A 24,090-nucleotide genomic window follows, 5' to 3' on the forward strand; every position below is an offset into this window, starting at 1 on the left:
CCACAGGAGGGAGACTTGGAAGTCAGACATCATCGCCCGGCCATATGGTCTTAGTCCATTTGTGTTGCTATTAAGGAATACCTGAGGCTGGGAAATTTATAACAAAAGGAGGTTTATTTGGCTCATGGTTCTGCAGGCTCCACAGGATGGTGCCAGCATCTGCTTCTGGTGAGGGCCTCAGATGTTTCCATTCATGGAGAAGGTGAAGGGGAACAGGCTTCGTATGGTGACAGAGGAAGCAAGAGAGAGGAGGAAGAACCAGTTTCCATGGGAACAAGCGTGAGAGTTCACTCACTCTGTGAAAATGGCACCAAGCCATGAGGGATCCATCCCGGTAACCCAAACACCTCCCACCAGGGCCCACCTCCAACACTGGGGAGTCAAATTTCAACATGAGATTTGGAGGGGACAGATATTCAAACAGTATCACCTAATCTGTTAGTCACACTTACCAGCCCTGAATTGATGTGAGAAGGGGACCCTACAAGGGTGTGAAGACACAGAGGCAAGATCTTTGGGGGCCACCTGGAGGCTGGCTATCATGACATCGTTCAACCTTAAGTAGAGGTTATGATGTAATTTTCCCCAAACTCACTTTACCTTAGATTGTCACAAAATCCCTTTGTTTTCCAATTAATGCATATTCCTGGTATGTGTTGACTTCCACTGTTCCAGCCCAGGTTGCTCAATTCAACCTGTAGTTTGGGGTGAGCCACTGTCTACTGCCCTGCATAGTGTCAGGAGACTCCTTTGTATCATGGTGTGTGTGTGTGCATGTGTGGGGTGTGTGGAGTGCACGGTGCAGGCTGGCGAGGGATGAGAGCTCTGGGGGCACAGCCTGAGGGCAAGGAGCTCCTGAGCACTTAAACTGCACCCTCCAGGGGGCTCTTTCCTCACTGCAGGGCTGCGTTAGTGTCCACCCTGGACCACTCTCTCCCTCATGGTCACTGAGTACTCTAGAGTTGGAGCTTCTCTCCACTTCTTGGTTTCTTTCTCGCCTTCAGCCACTTTGCGCCTGGGTCCACCATTTCTCCTTCATATGAAAGCTGTCTTCCTGGCTTTTTTTTTTTTGTTTTTTCATAAGAAGCTATGGTGGTCAAATAAGAAAGAACTTTTAGAACAGGATTCTAAAGCCTGGTGTGGTGGCACATACCTGTAATCTCAGCACTTTGGGAGATTGAGGCAGAAGGATTGATTGAGGCCAGGAGTTTGAGACTATCCGGGCAACATAGTGAGATCCCCATTGCTACAAAATACTTCAAAGTTAGCTGGATGTGATGTGCACACCTGTAGTCCCAGCTGCTTGGGAGGCTGAGGCAGGAGAATTCCTTGAGCCCAGGAGTCGAGGTTGCAGTGAACAACAGAGCAAGGCCCTGTCTCTAAAAAAACAGCCAGAAAACAGTAGCAAAACCCCCGCAGGATTCTGAGTCGTTCATGGCAAAGGAAGTTAGTTCTTCCTTCTTCGCTGTCAGGAAGGCTCTCCCCACAAACACAACTGCCTGGTCAGCACTTCTTGGGGAAGGTCTTTCTTTCTCCCTGTCCATCCCAGAATGGGTTAAATCTAAGGCAGGAAAAATGAGACAAAAAGGACTGGCATTTTCACATTGAGTTAGGTTGAGTATTGCCCTTCTACCCTGGAACATTGCTTTGATCACAGGCCTGTCTGTGTGCATCCCCTCCTTGGGCAGAACTGCAGCCTTCTGAGTAATCAAACTTCTCTGAAGTGCTCTTACCCTCATCCCAAGAAATCATGTCTTTCCTGCTTCACTTTAGCAGTGACCTTCCCACCATCTACATGCACCCTTTATAACTGCAATTGTCTTGCATATTTCTGCTCTAAACTTGGATCAGCCATGTGCCTGCTGCCCCTGTCCTAGAGCAAGTGTGAGGTCATTGAATGAGCATCTGAAACTGTGGCGCTGACGTATGGAGGCTGGCAGGCAGGGGTCCTGAAGCAGTTGGGCCGAGGGGCTGGAAACGTGGCATGCCAACTCCTTGTTTTTCCAGGAACTTGCAGAGTGCATAGGGGAAGGCCCATAAACTGCTTAGTATTGCAAATTACCCCACGCTAGAATGGGGAAGGAAATACAACTACATTATTGCGGTCATCACTGAACACGTGAGGTGGTGGTGAGTGAGCATCTTTGCAAAGCAGAGCCAGGCAGGCAGGGTTAGAGTCTCTTTCTCTCTCTCTCTCTCAGATGATTTACGTTTCCATCCACCTCACTTAATGTGGCCTCCTGGGCAAAGCTTACTCATTTGCAGATGTCTTTTTCCTTGTGTCATTTCCTTCCTTCTCTGAAGAGCAGATTTCCATCTGGGTGTCTGGTAAGAGGGAAGAGGGAAAATAGTTCCTGGACTGGGTGGTTTTGGAAGTTAAGAGCTCCCTCCTCTATATTGTCAATCTTCAGACCTAAAGGACATCAGTCTTCTCCCTCCACACAATTGGTGATAAACACCAGTGTTGTTATGACAAGGAAAAAAGGGTGGTTTCTAATTTTGGCAGAAAGAATGAAGACTGACCTTGTCAACAAAATGCTTGTCAGGGAGTTTTAAACTCTTTTGTCAAAGATCTGACTTCCCAACTAGAGGGCTGCCCTCACCCTCCTCTAGTAAATCTGCTGATATTTTCACTTGTTGATACATTTTCCTAAAGTGCTGTGCCATGATTTTCCCCTTGATTGTCTCTTGGAGATACTTAGTATATTTTTCCTGAGTAAAGGATGAAACCCCTGAGGCCTGGAAGCAAGAGTTTAAGTAAATTACTCTAAAAGACTCTTCCCTGGCTTACTGTGGCCCACTGATGCCTCACCACTGAAAGCAGCTTCCCATGAAACTCAGGAATGGTTGGATGGGAGACAACCAGAATGCCATCAGCCCACTCTGCTTCTGGAGCTCGGGCCGTAAAAGAAGTGGTCTCACTGCTAGCCTGGGCAAATAGATTCCAGGGCATGGGAGGAGGCACATGACTTTCTGGTAGCCATACGAATTTTGGAATATAAGAGTATTAAAAAAAAAAAAAAAAAGCAACATTCTTTATTCCAATGCCAAACCAGTTGTTGGAACTGGTTTGCTCCCAGATTTGCAGAACAGCATCTACCCAGAACCCAGGTAGATGGTTGGAGGGGGTGGTGTGGGGCAGAGTGACTCCTGCATTACCTGAGTTACCTGGGCCAAGTGTACAGGTCTGCAGACCACTAACCTCCAATCTAAGTTAGTGAAATGTCTTAAACCATCTGTGATCCCTTGCCAGAGCCACTGGGCATCCAGGATGCAGCTACAGAATGGCTTGTCGGGAAGGTTATGCCTGTCTCTTTATCTGGGTGGCATGCCCCATCTCTGGGTCCTGCCCCCACCCCTCACCCTGCCTGCCTTCTGCATCCGTCACTCTGTGTTATGGTTGTCTGTCTCCCTTACCACGTGATAACTGGCTTTAGTGCAGGAAACGTGTGTGTGTGTTTATCTCTGTGTCCGTGGTGTTTAAAACAGAACCTGGCATCTGGTAGGGAGCCAAAATATGTTCCCTGATAGAATGAGGGAACAAACCATTGTCCTGCAGCAGAAAAGCAGCAGGTGTCACTGTCCCCATGAACTCAGAAGGGTTCAGCCAGAGCCCTTCCTGAATTTTAGAAAGACCTGGGACCCGGTAGCAGGTCCATGTGCCGCATGGGATGAAGTCAGTAGGAGCTGGTGGGAGGCTGGAAGGAGGAGAAGGAGAGAAATAAACAGGGGTAGCAGAGAAGTCCTCAGTTCATCAGGAAAATCTTTATCCATGAGTTCAGTGAACATTTCTTGTTTTCCCTGGAATTCCAGTTGTAATAAGATGCTGGGGAGTGTTGCAAGTGAGTGATTATTGAGGGTGGGTAAAGGCCTATCAGGGCTTCTCGCAGAAGCAGAAGTTATTTCCTCCTGGCTGTCTATCCCAGTTTATCAATAAAACCAACAGTAGGAAGGTGGCTGCTGGGGTAGTGGGAGGCCACGGGGGAAGCAGTCAGACCATTCCTCGGCATAGTCAGGGCCATAGATGCTGGAATTGCTACTGAGCACATGCCCCCAATTGGTTCAAATCTTTTCTATGCAAGACTGTTTTTGCAGAGAAGGGAAACTGATAAGAAAAACAGCTCATATTAGGCATTTAGCAAACGAAGAAAGGAAGATGACTTCCAGGTCTCAGCTGATTCAAGATCACCTCTAACACGAATGCCCATTCTATACTGTTTTTAGGAGTGAAACTTCTTGGTTAAGTGAGATCTGATATTGTATCCTAACATAGAAAACAATGTGTGTGGGGTTGCTCTGGCGGAGCGAGGGTAGGATCCAGAGACCCATCCTTGGCCTCAGTCCTTCTCCCTTACCGCCAGCCCCTCTAGCAGGCAGCTGACCCAGGAGCTCGGCTGGAGACCCAATGCCCAACCCTGCCCATTGGCCTCCCTCCCTCCAACTTTTCTTTTATTTTTATAGAGATGGATTCTTGCTATGTTGCCCAGACTGGTCTCAAACTCCTGGCCTCAAGCAATCCTCCCACCTCGGCCTTCCAAAGTGTTAGGATGACAGGCATGAGCCATCGTGCCCAGCCAGAAAGCTTTTCTTGTTAAACCAGTTAATGTGTACCTATGGTTCCTCAGTATTTTTCTTCATGTAGTCTGGTTAACAGACTTTTCCTCCTGTACTTCTCAGGCACTTTTAACTGAGCATGAAATGGTAAACCTACAACCTTGGGAAGACAGCACTTTTTCCAGGGCAGTTGCTATTTGGCTCTGGTGTTTAGAGCTGGGGGGTGGAGGGTGGAGAGGAAGAGACTGATATTGAGGAGGAGACAGGAAACCATCGCGGATAGGAGACTTCTGATTGGCGCAGGCGGGTCCTTCAGGGAGCCATCGGCAGTAGGATGTACTTCCCCCTTCTCGGCGCCAACAAGGTCTGTAAATCTCTTTCTACTATGCTGTGTGTCAGCCACAGCCTTTTCTCCAGCAGTGACTGTGTCATTGGGGATTCACAGAAATGCATACTCAGAGGAGCACAGAGCATTTAGCTTCCAGGACTGTCATCATTTGCGCAGGTGCAGGACCACCAGCAGTCAGACTATGCTCCTGCTTTGATGATGTAGTGTGGTTATGAAGGAAAGTTCTGTACTTCCACAGCTGAATTCTGAGCTAAAACAATGGAGAACTTAACAGTTTCTTCAGCCAGCTTGACCCTGGACATAGGAGATGATCCCGACTAGATAGAGGACAGAGCCAGATGAAAAAGTGACATGCCTGGACAAACCAGGGCTGGGTCAGTGGCTGAAGGCCAAGGGGGATAACAGTAATAGGCTCGCAATGCAGTTTTCTATGTGCAGGGGCTGAAATTGAAGTGCAACTATAGTTCTCTATATTTATGTTTTGCCTGGTTGTTCAATAACTTGCTGAAATTTTATGCCATAATGTGAACTCAATTCTGTTCATCTTATCACAGTGTTACTTTGCAAAGTCATAAGTTAAGAGAAATTCCTCAGGTGCGTTGGGAAATGAGAGCAACTGACTTCTAAGAGCATGGATCCCCACCTCATGTGTTCAATGGACAACTCCTTGGGCCTCCTGGGAGAGATGAACCCAGGGAGCAGTTCCAAGGACAAGAGGACTTTATTACATGGCAAGACTTTGGTGCTGGTCTCTTGTGCCATTCTCTGGAACTTTGCTAAATCACGTGGAACAGGAGGCCCTTCTTCAGCATAGGCTCTGCCAGTCCCAACAGCTTCCTTCTCCCTGCATCACTGGCAGATTTCTTTTGGGCTTCCCACAATGAGTGGAGGGGAAGGGGCTTAGATCCCCAACCTATAAAGACTAGAGACAGGAGGAGGGGCCAACACCAAGGGAGGGAATAAGGAGACAGTGTGTACCAGAGGCTGCCCTTTCTCAGCTTCCTTCAACTCTCCTTCCTCATGGGTAAAAGGATGTCCACAGAGACTGATGTTCCAGCTTCTGTGTCTACTGTGGTGGGCGCTGCAGCACTGGGCACGGTTCTAAGGCCAAGCATTTTACAGCAACACTGTTCCTTCTTGGAGGTAGGGTTCGTCCCAGGGGAGCACCATGTGCTTTTTTTGGTTGATGTTGTGTTATGGAGGGGAAGTCCCTGGCCTGGGTGGACTCACCTGAGATTTCTCATCTTTGTCTCAGTGGTGTGGTTTGGTTGAACATGTCCCTGTGGAATGGCCCAAACTGGGGACTATTGCTGCTTGGACATGCCACACCTATTTGTGCCCACAGAGGGCTATGGGAGAGAAGGATTTCAATGACTTAGTAGCTGTCTTCATAGGTTCTTCTAATGCCCAAGGGCTCCCAAAGGCTCTCCTTAGAAACTGCAGAATCCACAGGATCTGCCGGCCCTGGAGCTTTCGTACACTTGCTCAAACAGAGTGAGTGCAGAAGGCACCATTTACAGGCACGTCTTGTTTTATTGTGCTTTGCTTTATTGTGGTTGGTAGATACTGTGTTTTTTACAAACTGAAGGTTTGTGGCAACCCTGAGTTGAGCAAGTCTATTGATGCTATTTTTTCTAACAGCATGTGCTCACTTCACGTCTCCGTGTCACATTTTGGTGACTCTACCAATATTTCAAATTTTGTCATTATTATTATGTCTGTTATGGTGCTCTGTGATCAGTGGTCTTTGATGTTACTATTGTAATTGTTTCATGGCACCGCAAACCATGTCCATATAAGACAGGGAACTTAATCAACATGTATGTTTGTTCTGACTGCTCCACTCACTGGCCATTCCATCATCTCTCTTCTTTCCTTGGGCTTCCCTATTCCCTGAGATACAACACAATTGAAATTAGGGCAATTAATAATTCTATTAATGGCTTCCAAGTGTTCAAGTGAATGGAAGTTGCACATCTCTGACTTTAAATTAAAAGCTAGAAATAATGAAGCTTAGCATGTTGAAAGCCTAGAGAGGCCAAAAGCTAGGCCTCTTGTGCCAAACAGTAAGGCTGTGAATGAAAAGAAAAAGTTCTTCAAGGAAATTAAAAGTGCTACTCCAGTGAACATACAAATGATAAGAAAGCAAAACAGCTTTCTTGCTGATACAGAGAAGTTTGAGTGGTTTGATAGAAGAGCAAATCAGCCACTACATTCCCTTAAGCCAAAGCCTAACCCAGAGCAAGGTCCCAACTCTCTTCAAATCTATGAAGCTGAAAGAGGTGAGGAAGCTGAAGAAGAAAAGATGGAAGCTAGCAGAGGTTGGCTCATGAGGTTTAAGGAAAGAAGACATCTTCATAACATGAAAGTACAGGGTGAAGCAGCAAGTGCTGATGTGGAAGCTGCAGCAGTTACTCAGAAGAACTAGCTGATATTTGATGAAGGTGGCTACACTAAACAGCATATTTTCAACATATATTAAGCACCCTAATTGTATTAGAATAAAATGCCATCTAAAGTGTTCATTGCTGTAGAGAAGTCAATGTCTGGCTTCAGAGCTTCAAAGGACTGGCTGATTCTCTTGTTAGGGGCTATTGCAACTTGTGACTTTAAGTTGAAGCCAATGCTCATTTACCATTCTGAAAATCCTAGGGCCCTTAAACATTATGCAAAATTGACTCTGCCTATGCTCTATCAATGGAAAAACAAAGCCTGGATGATAGCACATCTGTTTACAGCGTGGTTTACTGAATATTTTAAGTCTACTGGTGAGACCTACTGCTCAGAAAAAAAGATTCCTTTCAAAATATTACTGTTCATTGGCAATATGCCTAGTCACCCAAGAGCTCTGATGGAGATGTTGTTTTCATGCCAACTAACATAATATTCATTCTGCAGCCCATGGATCAAGGAGTCATTTTGAACTTCAAGTCTTATTATTTAAGAAATATATTTTGTAAGGCAAAAGCTGACATAGATAATGACTGATTGATTGATATAGGCAAAGTAAACTGAAAACCTTCCGGAAGGGATTCAGCATTGTAGATGCCATTATGAACATTTGTTTTCACAGTTAAGACATATGAGAGAGGAAAAAAAAGAACATTTGTGAATTCATAGAAGGAAGTTAAAATATCAGCATTAACAGGAGTTTGGAAGAAGTTGATACCAATCCTCATGGATGACTTTGAGGCTTCAAGACTTTCATGAAGGAAGTAACTGCAGATGTGGAAATAGCAAGAGAACTAGAGTTAGAAGTAGAGACCAAAGATGTGATTGTATTCCTGCAATCTCATGATAAACGTTCAGTGGGTGAGGAGTTGCTTCTTATGCAGGAGCAAAGAAAGTGGTTTCTTGAGATGAAATCTACTCCCAGTGAAGATTCTGTGAACATTGTTGCAATTACAACAAAGGAATTAGAATATTATGTAAACTTAATTGATAAGGCAGCAGCAGGGTTTGAAAGGATTGGCTACAATTTTGGAAGAAGTTCTACTGTGAGTAAAATGGTATCCAACAGCATCACATGCCACAGAGAACTCTTTGGCGAAAAGAAGAGTCAATCAAACTGGCAACCTTCATTTTTGTCTTATTTTGAGAAATTGCCACAGCCACCCCAGCCTTCACTAACCACCACTCTAATCAGTCAGCAGCCATCAACATCCAGGCAAGACCCTCCACCAGCAAATAATTATGACTTCATCAACATCCAGGCAAGACCCCCCACGAGCAAAAAAAAGATTATGACTCGCTGAAGGCTCAGATGACCATTAGCTTTTTTTTTTTTTTGAGACAAAGTCTCGCTCTGTCACCCAGGCTGGAGTGCAGTGGCATGATCTCGGCTCACTGCAACCTCTGCCTCCTGGGTTTAAGCAATTCTCTGCCTCAGCCTCCCGAGTAGCTGGGATTACAGGCACCTACCATCACACCTGGCTAATTTTTTTGTATTCTTAGTAGAGACAAAGTTTCACCATCTTGACCAGGCTGGTCTTGAGCTCCTGACCTCGTGATCCACCCACCTCAGCCTCCCAAAATGCTGGGATTACAGGAGGGAGCAACCGCACCTGGGTGATCATTAGCATTTTTTAGCAGTAAAGTTTTTTGTTGTTGTTATTTGTTTTCTTAAGAGTCTAAGTCTTGCTCTGTCACCCAGGCTGGAGTGCAGTGGCATGATCATAGCTCACTGCAGCCTTGAACTTCTGGGCTCCCGCCTCAGCTTCCTGAGAAGCTAGGACTGTAGATGTGCACCACCACGCCTGGCTGATTTTTTTTTTTTTTTTTTTTTTTTTAGAAACAGCATCTCACCGTGTTGCCCAGTCTGTCTCCGACTCCTGGCCTCAAGCAATTCTCTCACTTCAGCTTCCAAATTGCTAGGATTACAGATGTGAGCCACCACACCCAGCAAGCATTTTCTAATTAAGATATTTACATTTTTTTTAGATGCAGTGCTACTGTACACTTAAGAGACTACAGCATAGTGTAAACATAACTTTTATATGCACTGGGAAACTAAAAAACAATTGGTGACTCACTTTATTGTGATATTCTCTTTATTGCAGTGGTCTGGAACTGAACATGCATGATCTCCGAGGTAGGCCTGGGTGGGGATATCTTGCAAGACAGGACTGATCTCCTGTTTAAAGGCATCTCCCAAAGCTCCTATTTTTATATTGGGATCATGCTTCAGACGTGTCAGAGATCAACTCGACCTGTCAGAATGAAGACAGGTGTGTTGTTGACCCTGAGCTGAAATGCCTCCTCCCCACTTTTAGGCCCAGAGGATGTGCGCTATTAAGTGAAGCGATACCCTAACCATTCGGAGGTGCCGTACCCAGGCCTTTCACCTCTGTGCTCCTCAGTCTTTCTGGGGAGGAATGACATGGCTGCTGAGGCCCCTTCCCCTCAGGCCATCTCTGGCTCTGAAGGCTGAGAGCTTTGGAAGGAAGTTGAGCACCAGGGATCCAGAGCCTGCCTTCCTCGGAGGGGCTCATTGTCCTCCTGCGAAGCCAGATGGTTCACGTGATGGGGAGAGTGGCTGAGAGGATACAAGCGGCACGGGGGGTGGTCACCTGCCGTCTCAACATAAGGGGAAGGCTGCGGGTGTTGACTTGTCCTTTCTTTTTCAAATTAACTTTTTATTTTTAATTATTATGGGTACATAACAGTTGCTTGTATTCATGGGGTACCTGTGATGCTTTGATACAGGCATGCAATGTATAGTGGTCAAACCAGGGTAATTGGAGTATCCATCACCTGAAGCATTCATCATTTCTGTGTGTTAGGACATTCTAATTTCACTCTTTTAGTTATTTTAAAATATACAATAAATTATTGTTACCTATAGTCGCTCTACTGTGGTACTGAATACTAGATCTTATGAATTCTATCTGACTATAGTTTTGTACTCGTTAACCATCCCCACTTAACTCACCCTGGCCCCCACTACTATGCTTCCTAGCCCCTGGTAACCGTCATTCTCCTCTATCTCTGTGAGTTCGTTTTAAAATTTTTATCTCCGTGTAAGTGAGAAAATACAAAATTTGTCTTTCTGTGCCTTGCTTATTTCACTTAATATGACTTGTCTTTTCTCCTTAAAATCTCTCAGAGCCAGAGAACTTCTAAGGATGGCAGGAACCTTAGGGACTATCTAGTCTAGTGGCTCCAAAACTTAGTAATGTGCCAGAATCATCACCTGTGGGATTTACAAAGGGGGATTTCTGAGGAAGCAGAGTTCCAGCATTAGAGCCTGGTTATGAGGGCTGAGCCAGGGTGGCCCTGGGCCAACTGAGCCACTTGGGCACCACGGGAGTGAGGTGCTCAAGGGCACGAGTTTTACAGCCAGAGTGGATTTACCACTTGCCAGCTAGAACCTAAGACAAGACACTTAGCCTCAATGTCCTCAACTGTGAAATAGGGAGAACAGCACTTAACACTTCACAGGGCTATGAAGATGCTGTGTGCATGATACTTTGTGTGATACTACTTGAGATACTATGCATGATACTATGTGTGGGATATTAGGTGTGAGAGAATATGTGTAACACTGTGAGATACTCTGTGTGATACCATATGTGAGATAGATACTAAGTGAGATACTATGTGAAATAGTCTGCGTGATACTATATGTATGATAGAGTGTGTGAGATATTATGTGTGATGCTGTGTATGAGATACTCTGTGTAATACTGTGTGTGGTGCTGTGTGTGATGCTGTATGTAAGGGACTCTGTGATAACTCTGTGAGATGCTGTGTGTGAGATACTTTGTGTGATGCTGTATGTGAGTTACTCTGTGATACTGTGTGTGAAATACTCTGTGATACTGTGTGATGCTGTGTGTGAGATACTCTGGGATACTGTGTGATGCTGTGTGTGAGTTACCCTGTGATACTCTGTGTGATACTGTGTGTGAGATACTCTGTAATACTGTGTGTGATGTGGTGTATGAGATACTCTGGGATACTGTGTGTGATGCTGTGTTTGAGTTACTCTGTGATACTCTGCGTGATACTGTGTGTGAGATACTCTGTGATACTCTGTGTGATACTGTGTGTGAGATACTCTGGGATACTGTGTGTGATATTCTGTGTGAGATACTCTGTGACACTGTGTGTGATGCTGTGTGTGAGATACTCCGTGATACTGTGTGTGATGATGTGTGAGATATTCTGTGATACTCTGTGTGATGCTGTGTGTGAGATATTCTGTGATACTCTGTGTGATACCCTGTGTGAGATGCTCCGTGATACTGTGTGTGATGCTGTGTGTGATACTCTCTGGGTGATACTCTGTGTGATGCTGTGTGAGATATTCTGTGATACTCTGTGTGATACCCTGTGTGAGATGCTCTGTGATACTGTGTGTGATACTCTCTTTGTGATACTCTGTGATGCTGTGTGTGAGCTACTCTGTGGTACTCTGTGCAATACCCTGTGTGAGATGCTCCTTGATGCACCACAGTGTGTGAGCCAATGTGTACCATGTGTGAAGGGCTCGGCATGGCGTTTGTGCATGGTGAAGCCTGTCATCTGCTGCTGCTCCCTGGAAAGCGTGTGGGGGAAGATGCCATCAAGAGGGACAGGTGCCCTGGTTGTCCTGCGTTCTGTCCTCAGAGGAAAGTGAGCTGCTGCAAGAAGTCTTATCATGTGAGTCTGGACACAGAGGGAGTGATTTTGTGTTCCCAGAGGAGCCCTTGCTCTGGATGTATTGCTTGAGGAAGTGGCCCAGGACTCCCAGTGCTGTCAGCGGAGCCACTGGCAGGGCTCAGGGTTATCTGCCCCTCACCTTCAAATGCTGCCAACACAAATGGATGGCTTGTTACCTGGGACACCAGACTGCATGGTTGATTAAGTGAAACCGGAGCTTTGTGCCCAGGAAGCAGCTGGAGGTGGGAGGCAGGCGGGAGGCAAGGGTTATGTAAATACGGCTGAATAACGGGCTTGTGTGCTGATGAGATAAGGGCCCAGGACCGCAGCCCACTGAGCAGCGCTGTGCTTCCAGGGTGGTCATGGCCCTGTGAGAAAGTCTGGGGCAGGACACTCCTGGCTCGGGGTGAAGGGCGGATTTCCCTGAGGTGTCTGTGGTTGCTGAGATAATGTCTGGTGACAACGGGACCGAAGTGCAGGGACCAGAGTCCACAAGCAGAGGGGCCTCTCTGCCCTGGCCCTGCTCGGTGGAATACAAAGAAGGTCAGACATGAGCTCTCCCCTCGGAGTTTAAAATCCTAATGAAGCTTAAGTCAAGAATTGTAGTTATCCAAATCCCGTGTAAACATTTGTGGGAGTCCCCAAACAAGAGCCGGCATTCGCAGGCTTGGAAGTCGCCCTGAGGGAAGAAACAGCGGGGCCCTGGTGCACACTTGCCCTGGGCCGGCGTCTTCACACCAGTGTCTTTCTTTGGGGCTCACTAAAATAGATGGCATCACCCTCATTTCATGGACGAGGAAATCGAGGCCCAGGGAGATGAAGTAGCCTCTCACGCGTCCAATCCGGGAGACAGAGCAAGGAGTCAAGTCCTGTCTGTCTGAAGTCAGCACCTATGCGAAGGAAGGTGGGCAAGCAGGGGAGAGGGACCCCTGAGCGAGTGATCAGGTCCACTCCTGAGCGCTCCCCCCGTTCCTGACCCCCACGCTCTTGAGCAGTTCTGAGTCACACAGGGACTCTCCCTGAGGCTCAAGTCAGGGCCTGGTGTGCGGGCTCAGTTGTATCCCACAGAATTTACATGTCCTAACCCCAAGCACCTCAGAATGTATTTGGAGATAGTGTCTTCAAAGAGGTAATTAAAGTGGGCCCTCATCCAATCTGACCAGGAAATGAGGACACAGATACACATGGGGAAGACCCTGTGAGGACACCGAAGATGGCCGTCTGCAAGCCATGGACAGGCCTCTGCAGGAACTGACCCTGCCGGCACCTGCGTCTCAGACTTCCTGCCTCCAGAGCCGCGAGGAAATAAGCTGTGCTTAAGCTGCCCAGTCAGTGGTGCTCGGTTCAGCCGGATCAACTCATACACCAGCTTGCACCAAAAGGCAGGCAGACGACACCTCCTGGGGCTTCTATCCCCTCTGCCACAGATGCTGACGTTACACTGTTTGGGGGTGGCCTTGGATGTGAGTGTGACAGGAATTCAGAGGCGTGGAAGCCACTTGGGATCAGAAGCGTGGGAGGAGGCGTTAGAGAGCAGGATGATGAGGACTGAGTTGAGGAGAGAAGAGAGCAAGCCTTCCTGGCGGGGTGTCATCTTGAGCAAGGGCCCCAAGGGGGCCTATGATTGGGGCGTGAGAATAAGAGGGTTTGGGCCAGGAGTGTGCAGCAATGCTGGGCTGACCCCAGGAGCTGGTGCTGGTGTGGCTGGGGAAAGCCATGTTTAGGAGCATGGCCCAGCACACAGCAGAGGCTGTCTGAGATCAGAAGCAGCCTCTGAGAGGAGGACTCAGGGGTGAGTGATTGATGAAGGCGCAGGGCCCAAGAGGAACCAGGAACGGATGTTGGAAGTGGGAAGGGAAGGAGGAAGCCAAGCAAGGGTTTGCATCCAAAGTTCCAGCTGCAGTGAGCCCACAGAGCAACTTTGGAGTGCAAACCATGTCTCAGTTTTGTTTCCATTCAAGCAAGAGAGCTGGGTGTATACTTTGGCACCCGTCAGGCATCGGCTAAGGGTCGCCTCATGGCAGGTGTAGGTGGGATGCAGGTAAACTCTCCAATAGCTCACAAGCTGCAAGTATGGGCCACTGCAGGCAAGAGCATGCAAAAGCTGTGCAATGGGCTCACAAACAGTCAGAGGGGTCCTAGGGGACCTGGGCAGAGGACCAGTCGGGTCAGCTACAAGCCACCCCCTGCAACTGCTCAGCTATGCTTGCATCTCACACCAAGCTCAGTCCTCCCGGTCGGGGCTTCTTCAAGATGGCAGCTTGTCACAAATCCTAAGGAAATACTTAAAGGAGGAAGATTAGTAGGACAAGTTATGGCCTCTGCTGCTGAAATGGCTCCTGACACCGTAACTGATATTTATCGTGCCCCGCCTCTGCCATCGCTCTAGATTCCCTGCCTCCTTGTCCTGCACTTCTGCTGCTCTCCGTGGCTTGCCTGGTGACAGACCTTTAACCCTGAGGGGTCTGTGCCCCTACTTGCCATGCTGTCATCAGGCTGTGGTGTTGTGCTTGCCTATTCCCAGTCAAAACTAGGTGAGAGAACGCCTAGACACGTCCCTCGGAAATCAGCCCAGTTTTCCAACAAGCCAGCTGCCCACAGAACTGAAGCTTGAGAAACTTGCATTTGTACAATGAAAGGCTTCTGCTGCTGGTTGACCAACTCTTCTTCCTTGCCGCTCCTGATATATAAATCCCTCACTTTAGTTGGGGGGAGGGGGCATGGCAGGATAGATTTGAGGTTTGGCGCTCATCTCTCCAACTGATGTCACCTGTAAAATAATAAAGCCTTCTTCCCTGGCTTGTCTCAGTGATTAGCTTTCTGTGTAGCAAGCAACAGTAACACCAGTGGATCCTGTGAGTTCCTTCTTAGTGTGGCTGCAGTCCCACAATGTGGGCCAATGATTACCAGGAGATGGTAACTGTTTTATTTGCCTGCTGATCTTCTGTACAAAGATGCTCTTCTGTCAGCTTATCATAGGACATGCTATCAAGTCCATAGGTACAATCTAAGGTAGACACCATATCTTTAGGTTTAGTGGGACTCTTACTGTGTCCCTGCTCTGGGACTCATGATCTCTAGAATCATAGAACCTAAGTTACACGGATGAGAAGCACAACTCCCCAAATGGACTACTGGGGATGATGATGAGTGGGACCACTTCTCCCTCCACCCCTTGGTTCTTGGATGCTAAAGAAGCCTCCATTCTTTTCCCACTTTCAAATCTATATTCCACAGTGCTGCTGAAATAATCTATCTAAAGTGTAAATATGATAATGCCTGTCCCTTTACTTATTGGAAAATAGTAACAGCATCGGACAATGGCCATTGGCTTAAAATATATACCACATCCTGAAAGACCACACACCAGCTTCACAATGTTAGTGCCTCAGCAGCTCCTGCAAGAGGTTGATCCAAGGCCCTCTCAGGCTGGCACCTTCTGGAGAAAGCAGGATGTGTCAGGATCAGTGAATATTGTGGTTTTATGCCCTTTCCTATACCTTCTTTGCCATAAAGTGGATTTCTTGGCCTAAGACGATGTTATATGGGATCTCAAGTTGGTAAATCAGACACTCTGTGGGTCTCTGAATAGTGGTGCTACCGAGGCACTGAGGGCAGGAAAGGCGAATTCACACCTGGAATGCATGCCAATTTAGGACAAAATGAATCACCACCCTTTCCCAGATAGAAGGTGTCTTATGTAATCCATTTGCCACCAAGTGGTTGGTTGGTCTCTTCAGAGATGGTATCATCTGGAGGACTCTGCTGGATGCTGATGTTGACAGACTGAACATTCAGTGGCAGTCATTAGATCAGCTTTGTGAGGTGGGAGAGCCCATGGTGTTGGGCCCTGCATAGCCTCCATCCTTGCCACCACAGCAACTCCATTTATGGGCCCATTGTATAAGCACTAGGGTGGTTGAAGACCAAACTTGTCTGATACCCATGGGCTGAATGTGCTGGTCCATTTGGTTGCCTAGTGCCTCTTGTATACTGGATGCTTTTCAGTGGACGCTAACATGAAACACCAAGATCCTTACACCTTGTGCACAGTCCCAGAGGTCCATCTACAGCTCCTTACCCAGATCCCCTTGTGCCAGTCTTCCAATATTGCTTCTTCCAGGTCCCTGACCACCCAACCAAACCATTTACCATTTGCCAGGAGTTCAGGCATATCCTTGTCCCAGGCCATCTCTTTTTCCACCCAGAGTGGCTGACCCATGGCACTGGCCATTGGGAGAATCTCCTCTCACTGCAGGCTTTTGATATCATCCCTCAGTGTGGCTGTGGTAAAGCAATAATCCATTTTAGGCTCTCACTGACATGTAACGTCAATCTGTTTTTGAACCAGGCCTAATTTTTCCCCCTCTTCTGCCAGCTGGTCATAGGACATGCTATTCAAGTCCATAGGTATAAGCTAAGGAGGAAGCATTGGTGCACCAGGGACAATGACCTGGGAGCCAGAACCACCTGTCTGTGAAGCTTACTTATACCTCTGCACCTGCTTGGGGCCAGTATTTAGATGTAGCACTCTCACGGGATGATGGGCTGCTGTTCCACCCTACCTTATGGCTTGGTGGATCTCACAGTACCCAGCTAATGATGGGCAACTCCATTCACACAGTCACCTGATGTCCCATGATTAGATGCTCTGTCTCTACCCAGGTCCAATAGCATGCTAGGGACAGTCTTTTGAATGGTGAATAATTCTTTGAACATATTCGGCCTATTTCTCAAGGCTCTTCCAGTTTCTAACCTTTGATGGCCTTTGAGCTGTTCTGAGTCTGTCCAGGGACTGCCCATTGAAGCTAACTCGAAGGCCTAATTTTTGACAAAAAGCAGGCAGAGGCCCCATTCCAGTACTCTAGGGGTCTGTGCTGTGAGTGTCCTATTGGAGATTTCCTGAGACTCGACATGGCATTACTGTCCATCAAAGATACCTTCAGTACGATAGGATCTTCTAGGTTTCGGTGGGTTATATGGCCCAAGCAGCCTGGACCCGCTGCAGGGCTCTGTCTTACTCACTGACCCACTCAAGACTGAGTGCCTTCTGTGTCACCTAATAATGGGTCAGAGAAGTATTTTCAGGTGCCGTGTATGCTGCCTATAAACCCTGAAGAATCCTACCAAGCACTGTGCTTATTTCTTAGTGGTGGGAAGTACAAGTTGCAATAACTTGTCCTTTACCTTGGGCAGTATTTCCTGAAGACAGGTAAACTTGGGGAAAATTATATTGGTCACCTGATCTTCATTAGTCCTTACTCTACTTGGAGGATGATGATGGTGTTTCAGTTCTGGTATCAATATCAGCTCTGACCCATGTCTAATAGTCCTGGAAGGATCTGGCCAGACTCTCTTCCCAGGGCTTGTGATTTTGGCAAATGTTCTCGGATCACATGGGAAAGAATTGGGGGAATGTTTACTATAGATTATTTGTGTTGGTGTTGCCAAGTCTTTCCTCAAAGAAATCCAGACTCTTCTTCATTCAGTCGACTCTAGGTGTGTTAAGCATTTTAATCTGAAAATTGAATAAAGGACCAACGCTCAATCTTTTTTATGCGAAGTTGAATACCACCTTAGTCGACTATCCATGTTAGGAGAACACCACTATCTGGTAGCTGTTGGGGCCAAGGGGAAACTTCCCCTGTGCCCACTGAGGGTCCACTGAAAAGCACTGGCAATGGGCAGGTTAATAGGACAAAAAGCATACAAATTTATTTCATCATAGTCTTACATGACACGAAGCCTTCAGAATAAAGACCCAAAGACACAGGGGAAATTATCCATCTTTAAGCTTAGGTTTAGCAAACTACGGACAGCTGTGTAGAAATATGATTGGACAAAAAGGATATGATCCGATGCTAACAGACCCAGTGGGACACCCAGCAAGGCCTGTCTGTCTAGATTCTTCCTGCTGTCTCTGCGCAGCATTCCTTCCTTCTTGGGGTGGGGCAGGGCTGTCTCTGGAATGGGGGCGTCTCGTGACCTACATTCAAACAAGGTAGGTCAGATAATTTCTTTAAGGCTAGGTTTTACACAGACTGGCAGGTGGGTGCAGAGTGGCTGAGGCAGTTAGAGTCATATTTTTAGGTTTTATGGCTGGCTTTGGCTGTGGGGGAAAAGAGTTGTGGTTTCTATGACCTGCCTTGGGGAAGAAGGATTCCAGTTTCTCTGTCTAACCTTGGGGGAGAATGAGACTGAGAGGCAGGAGGGCAGGAAAATGTCAGAGGAAAACTTTTGCTTCTGAGGCCTTCATTTTGGGGTATTGCTTTCTGAGCTCCAGCAGAGCCAACAGCCTTTACCATATATGTCCGCAAGTCACGGCACCCTGATGGCTATTCCAGTCTTGCTGTCCTTTAGGGTAATCACATTCAATTTTCATTTGAGATTTGAGTGCCTCCTAGCCTCATAATTCTATGATCCCATTATGCTTACTGATATTAGGGAGTCCATTTCTATGACATCATCTTTAACTGTCAACTCTGCTCTAAAATGGACAATCATCCCTGCCTCCAGAACTTAAGAAATAAATTTGTTTTTTCATATATTTAAAAAGGCACAACCATCTTCAGGCTTGTGAGATATCAGTACAGCCATCACCAGTGCATTCCTTATAATCTTGGAGAAGGGCGTGTCTTCCAGTCTCCCCTGGGGAAATAGACAAGAGTGCTTTCTCACGTCCAACTTGGTAAATCCACTCTAACAAACTTATCTGTCTGAGCTGATTGCACTTTCCTTGATGGTATGATAAGGATGGTGGTAGCTCTGCCTCATTTCATGTACATTCCCTTTATGTCAGATCTTCAAGGAGGCGTCTCAACAGATTTGTAGGACTGGCTCCAGGTGTTTTTGTCAGAACATTGGATCCCAAGTTACATGGGAGGTCTCCCATGTCAATCAATCCTCCCCTATCCAGCCTGATGTTCTCCTTGCTCTGATTTGAAACCCCTCAACATCTATTTTCACATATTTCCCCAGGTCTTGGTAGTATTTATCAGCTAGGACTGCAATTCCCTTGGCATGTAAACTTTACTCTGGAGCAAGGGCTCTATTTTTCCATTCAGGTGGTGTTGAGACCTTGCCCAAGTTTTGGTACTGGAATCAATGAGAGGAGGCAGAAGGGAATCTTGAGGAGGGCCAGCATCATCATGCAAGCCACCTGCCTCAGGCAAGGCCTCTCGCTGCTCAATTCCAGGCACAGGGGCACTCTTCTCATTTGCAAAGGAGGATGAGGCTGCTTCTGGCAGCGCACTGGGTTTTGTACAATATAGGGACTTGAAATTCTTAGGCTTGTCCAATCAAATATTCTTGTTACAGTCTCAGGGTTTCACTTTTTTTTTCCTCATCAGGGCCCTGACTTTGACATAGAAAACCTATGAAGATGCAGATTAGTCTTCCCTATAGCTCTCACAGCTCTGCCATGCTAAACCTTTGACCCTGGACCTGCTGTTTGCCCCAGTCTGCCCCATGGCTGCAGGAGATAAATGTCTCCTTAAACGCTGCCATTGAGGTCTTCTGACTTTCATAGTGTTCCAGTAAGCATGAGTTTGTTATCTTTTAAAAGGATTCCAATGCAGTTAAAAGCAGTCAGCTTCCTCTACAATTCTTATGGTTTTAATTTAAGTATATTTACATAGGACTTACTAGGCTTCAGGCTGTGGTTCATGGGATATACAAACATTAAATCATTTATTTCTCACAACTCCGTCAGGGAGATGCTGTTTTCACCCCTTACGACAAATGAGGAAACTGAGCTACAGAGAGTTTGAGAATTTCCTCCACATTCCACAGCTACTCAATGGCAGAGCTGGGATTTGAACCCAAGAAGTTCAGCACCAGGGTCCATACTCTATCTTCCCCTTCAAAAGCAGCCACCTATTATGTCACCCATTAAAATAGTTTTATTTTATTTTATTTCAGTTGTTGCTAGCCCCGAGTCTTCAGCAAATGAGGGCCATCATCATCTTCTAATGGAAGAGGTAAGAGAGAGAGAGACAGAGACAAGAGTTGTTTCATAACGTGGGTTTTGCCTAGAAAATAGGGGCAATACTACAATGCATCTGGCCCCACTGAGGAAGTCTGTCATGAAATGGAGCACACAGGAAATTGGGTTTAATGTGAAAGGATCAATATTTCCACCTCTCTTCGCTTGAACACTAGGTCCCACAGCTAGCAGTTGATAGATGCATTTAATCACCTGATAGATGCATTTCAAAGGTTTTCCTTTTTTTTCTTTTATTTATTTATTATTATTATACTTTAGGTTTTAGGGTACATGTGTGCAATGTGCAGGTTAGTTACATATGTATACATGTGCCATGCTGGTGCGCTGCACCCACTAACTCGTCATCTAGCATTAGGTATATCTCCCAATGCTATCCCTCCCCCCTCCCCCCACCCCACAACAGTCCTCAGAGTGTGATGTTCCCCTTCCTGTGTCCATGTGTTCTCATTGTTCAATTCCCACCTATGAGTGAGAATATGCGGTATTTGGTTTTTTGTTCTTGCGATAGTTTACTGAGAATGATGATTTCCAATTTCATCCATGTCCCTACAAAGGACATGAACTCATCATTTTTTATGGCTGCATAGTATTCCATGGTGTATATGTGCCACATTTTCTTAATCCAGTCTATCATTGTTGGACATTTGGGTTGGTTCCAAGTCTTTGCTATTGTGAATAATGCCGCAAAAAGAAGACATTTATGCAGCCAAAAAACACATGAAAAAATGCTCACCATCACTGGCCATCAGAGAAATGCAAATAAAAACCACAATGAGATACCATCTCACACCAGTTAGAATGGCAATCATTAAAAAGTCAGGAAACAACAGGTGCTGGAGAGGATGTGGAGAAATAGGAACACTTTTACACTGTTGGTGGGACTGTAAACTAGTTCAACCCTTGTGGAAGTCAGTGTGGCGATTCCTCAGGGATCTAGAACTAGAAATACCATTTGACCCAGTCATCCCATTACTGGGTATATACCCAAAGGACTATAAATCATGCTGCTGTAAAGACACATGCACACGTATGTTTACTGCGGCATTATTCAAAGGTTTTTCTTTGTTTTATGTCTTTTAAAAGTCACAGGCTAAGATCCCTCTCACATGTGAGAAAAATGCAAGCTGCTATGGATTGAACTGTGTCTACTCAAGAATTATATGTTAATGAACCTCAGATTGTGAACTTGTTTGGAGGCAGGGTCATAACAGAGGTAATCAAGTTAAAATGAGGTCATCAGAGCGGGCCCTAATCAAATATGACAGATGTCCACATCAGAAGGGGAAATTTGGACACAGAGACACACACACAGGGAGTACACCACATGAAGACGAAGCCAGAGATTGAGTGATACATCGTCAAGCTAAGGAACACCAAAGACTGCCAGCAAACCACAAGGAGCAAGGGGTGCGGCGTGGAGCAGATTCTCCCTCACAGGCCTCAGGAGGAACCAGCTCTGCTGACGACTTGATTTTGGACTTTTAGCCTCCAGATGAAACGTATGAGACAATAAATTTCTGTTGTTTAAGCCTCCTGGTCTACGGTACTGTGTTACAGCAGCCCGAGCAAACAAATACACATACAGACACATCTTAAATATCTATGAGAAGTGGATATTTATATATCATGGGGAAGTGGATATTTACATATCTGTGTAAATATCTATGTCTTCCTATTTTCTTAGTCTCTTTTCTCTCTTATTTTCATTTTCCCTGTTTTCTACACATGTGCTCTCTGACTCTTGCAATCTCTCTGCGCCACTAACCCTTGCCATGCAGAATTTCCCATTCTTGGTTGCATGTGGGATTGTCTGTTTCAAGTGCTTTTAGGATCCAGGGAGCCATCTCACTTTAGGGACAGATGACTAATCCTTCAGCTCAGTTAACACATTGCCTGACTTTAAAGAAACACAACAATGACAGATGCTAACGCGACCACTGGGGCAGGACATGTTTTGAAGTGTGGGTAAAACAAAATGAATCAAAGCCTGTATAAACTCGGCCCTTTCGATTTTCGGAGATGCTGTCTGACTTGGAGTTGTACTATTTGTGAGATGCTTTGAGCCCACTCACAATGCAGCATGGCTCTGTTCATCTCACGGTGCCCTCCTTCAGCTCCCTCCTGAAGTAGGCAAGGTGAAGAAAAACATGGAGAGCCTCTGCCTGTGATCCTGCCTGCTCCAGAGCCGCCGCCCCTGTGGGTTCCCCAAGGAGAGGAAAGCGGGTTTAGGATGTGAGCCCAGAGTCAGCTTTCAGGGTTCCAGCCTGGTTCCACCACTCACCACTGTGGGATTTTTTTTTTTTTTTGGGAGTGGGGGGCTTCTCAGTTTTCTCATCTGTGAAATGGAGACAACAGTGGACCTCATAAGATGGTTCTGGGCATGAACTGAGATGAGATTCGTAAGTCACTTAGAACATGACCTGGAAGACAGGAGCAGCTAAAAGAAAACTATGTGATCTGTTATTCTTCTCAGCTCTGACATGGGAGAGGACTCATTTTCCACCGACTCTCCACAACAGGAAGGGCAAGGAAGCGCAGCCTGTGCCCAGAGGAGAGGGAAGGGGAGGGTGGCAGACCCGGGGTCCACCTCCTGCCCATAGGAGCAGGGCACGCTTTGGGTCATCAGCACCGACAGGCAGAAACATCTCTTGGATATGAGTAGGGTGCTGCCATCAATCAAGGTTCTCTGAAAGAGGTTGGTGCTTGCGACCAAGAACTTGCTCTGCAAGCATGGGCTCTCCTCCCGGTTCTCACCGTGGAAGCCATGCCCTGGGCTGATGGACTTGCTTTGCAACCCCTGCTGGTAGCAGGCAGCAGGCAAGCCTGGATAACCTTGTCGCAGTCCCGCTGCCTCCAGGCCTACAAGAAAAAACCCAGTGGCCACTACTGACCTCGGGGCTGTTTATTCCCAACTGGGCTCACTGCTACCCAGAATTACAAGAGGCGGATGAAAAAAGTCTTGTCCTGAGTCACAAAGTGATGCTGAGACCCCTTCTTCCCCCTATTTCTCTGACTTTGTTTGGTCAAGTTTCTGTCCCATCCCATTTTGTGTCTAACTTTAGCTTTATTTTGATTCTGGCAAATACATTTGCAAGGAATAGTGATTTACGATAAGAATTCCTTTTCTCCCTGGCATAGTAAACATGTAACCGGAGATGGTTATACCAGTGCATCAGTCAATTGCTCTGGTTGAGCTAGGAGGAAGGGCTGTGTGGATATTCAGAAGGCTTAGAAGAGTGTGCAGGCAATAAACACCATCTCTGAGTCACAGAACACAGAGTACTAGGGAGGCATTTTGAAATCTTCTCTGTCCCTCTGGAGGATAGGGGAAGGCAGAACTATCACTATGTTGGCAGCCTTAGATTCTGGATTTTATTTCTTGAGGGTGGCCGGTGTCAACTCTGCTTCTCAGAGTAAGTCTTCATACTGAATGGACAGTGAACACCTGAAAATGAGTATTCTTATAAAATTGTCAGCTTGTAACATTTCCCGGCCCCCATCCAACTACTGGCTCTGATATCTGGGACCATATTGACCGTCCAACCACGCACTTAGCCCTCTGAGTTTCTAAGACACCCTGATTAGCAGGTGGGCTCTGTGCTACGTCTCCGCAGCAGCTGAGGTCTCATCTGCTTGTTGAGACTCCAGTCTCACACTTGGTCTCAGGACCACAGGCTCCCCTATATGCAAATGGTCCTACATGCTCCCGATGGGGTCTTGATTCCCTGATTTGCAATCCACATTCAATAACAGTAGCAAACATTTCACGTGCACCCATTGTGTGCCAGACATTGTTTGCTCCATACAGAGATGAATCAGACAGAGATGCTATCCCCAAGGTGCACCTGTTCTTGCTGGGGAGATAGATGGGTACATGGATGATTCCATTGCAGGGTAATAGAAGAAGAGGTGAGAACAGGACACTGCAGGAGCCTTCACTGTGACCCTAACCTAGATATGGGGGAAGGGCGGTAATCCAGAGAGGAGTTCCCAGAGGAAGTGAAACCCTCCCACACTGTTCCTGCCACAGAAGCCCTGA

The 24,090-nt window shown here is 46.6% G+C and overlaps 1 long non-coding RNA gene across 1 annotated transcript; it reads left to right on the forward strand.

Annotated features, from left to right (window-relative positions):
• Positions 1 to 4,928: 4,928 nt before the first annotated feature.
• Positions 4,929 to 21,577, forward strand: LOC129043773 (uncharacterized). The gene is made up of 3 exons (XR_008504521.2): positions 4,929 to 6,046; positions 19,967 to 20,025; positions 21,135 to 21,577. It is a non-coding gene; the product is annotated as an uncharacterized LOC129043773 (long non-coding RNA).
• Positions 21,578 to 24,090: the final 2,513 nt, after the last annotated feature.

The sequence above is a fragment of the Pongo pygmaeus genome, chromosome 1 (assembly GCF_028885625.2).
Source record: "Pongo pygmaeus isolate AG05252 chromosome 1, NHGRI_mPonPyg2-v2.0_pri, whole genome shotgun sequence".
Classification (NCBI taxonomy): Eukaryota; Metazoa; Chordata; class Mammalia; order Primates; family Hominidae; genus Pongo; species Pongo pygmaeus.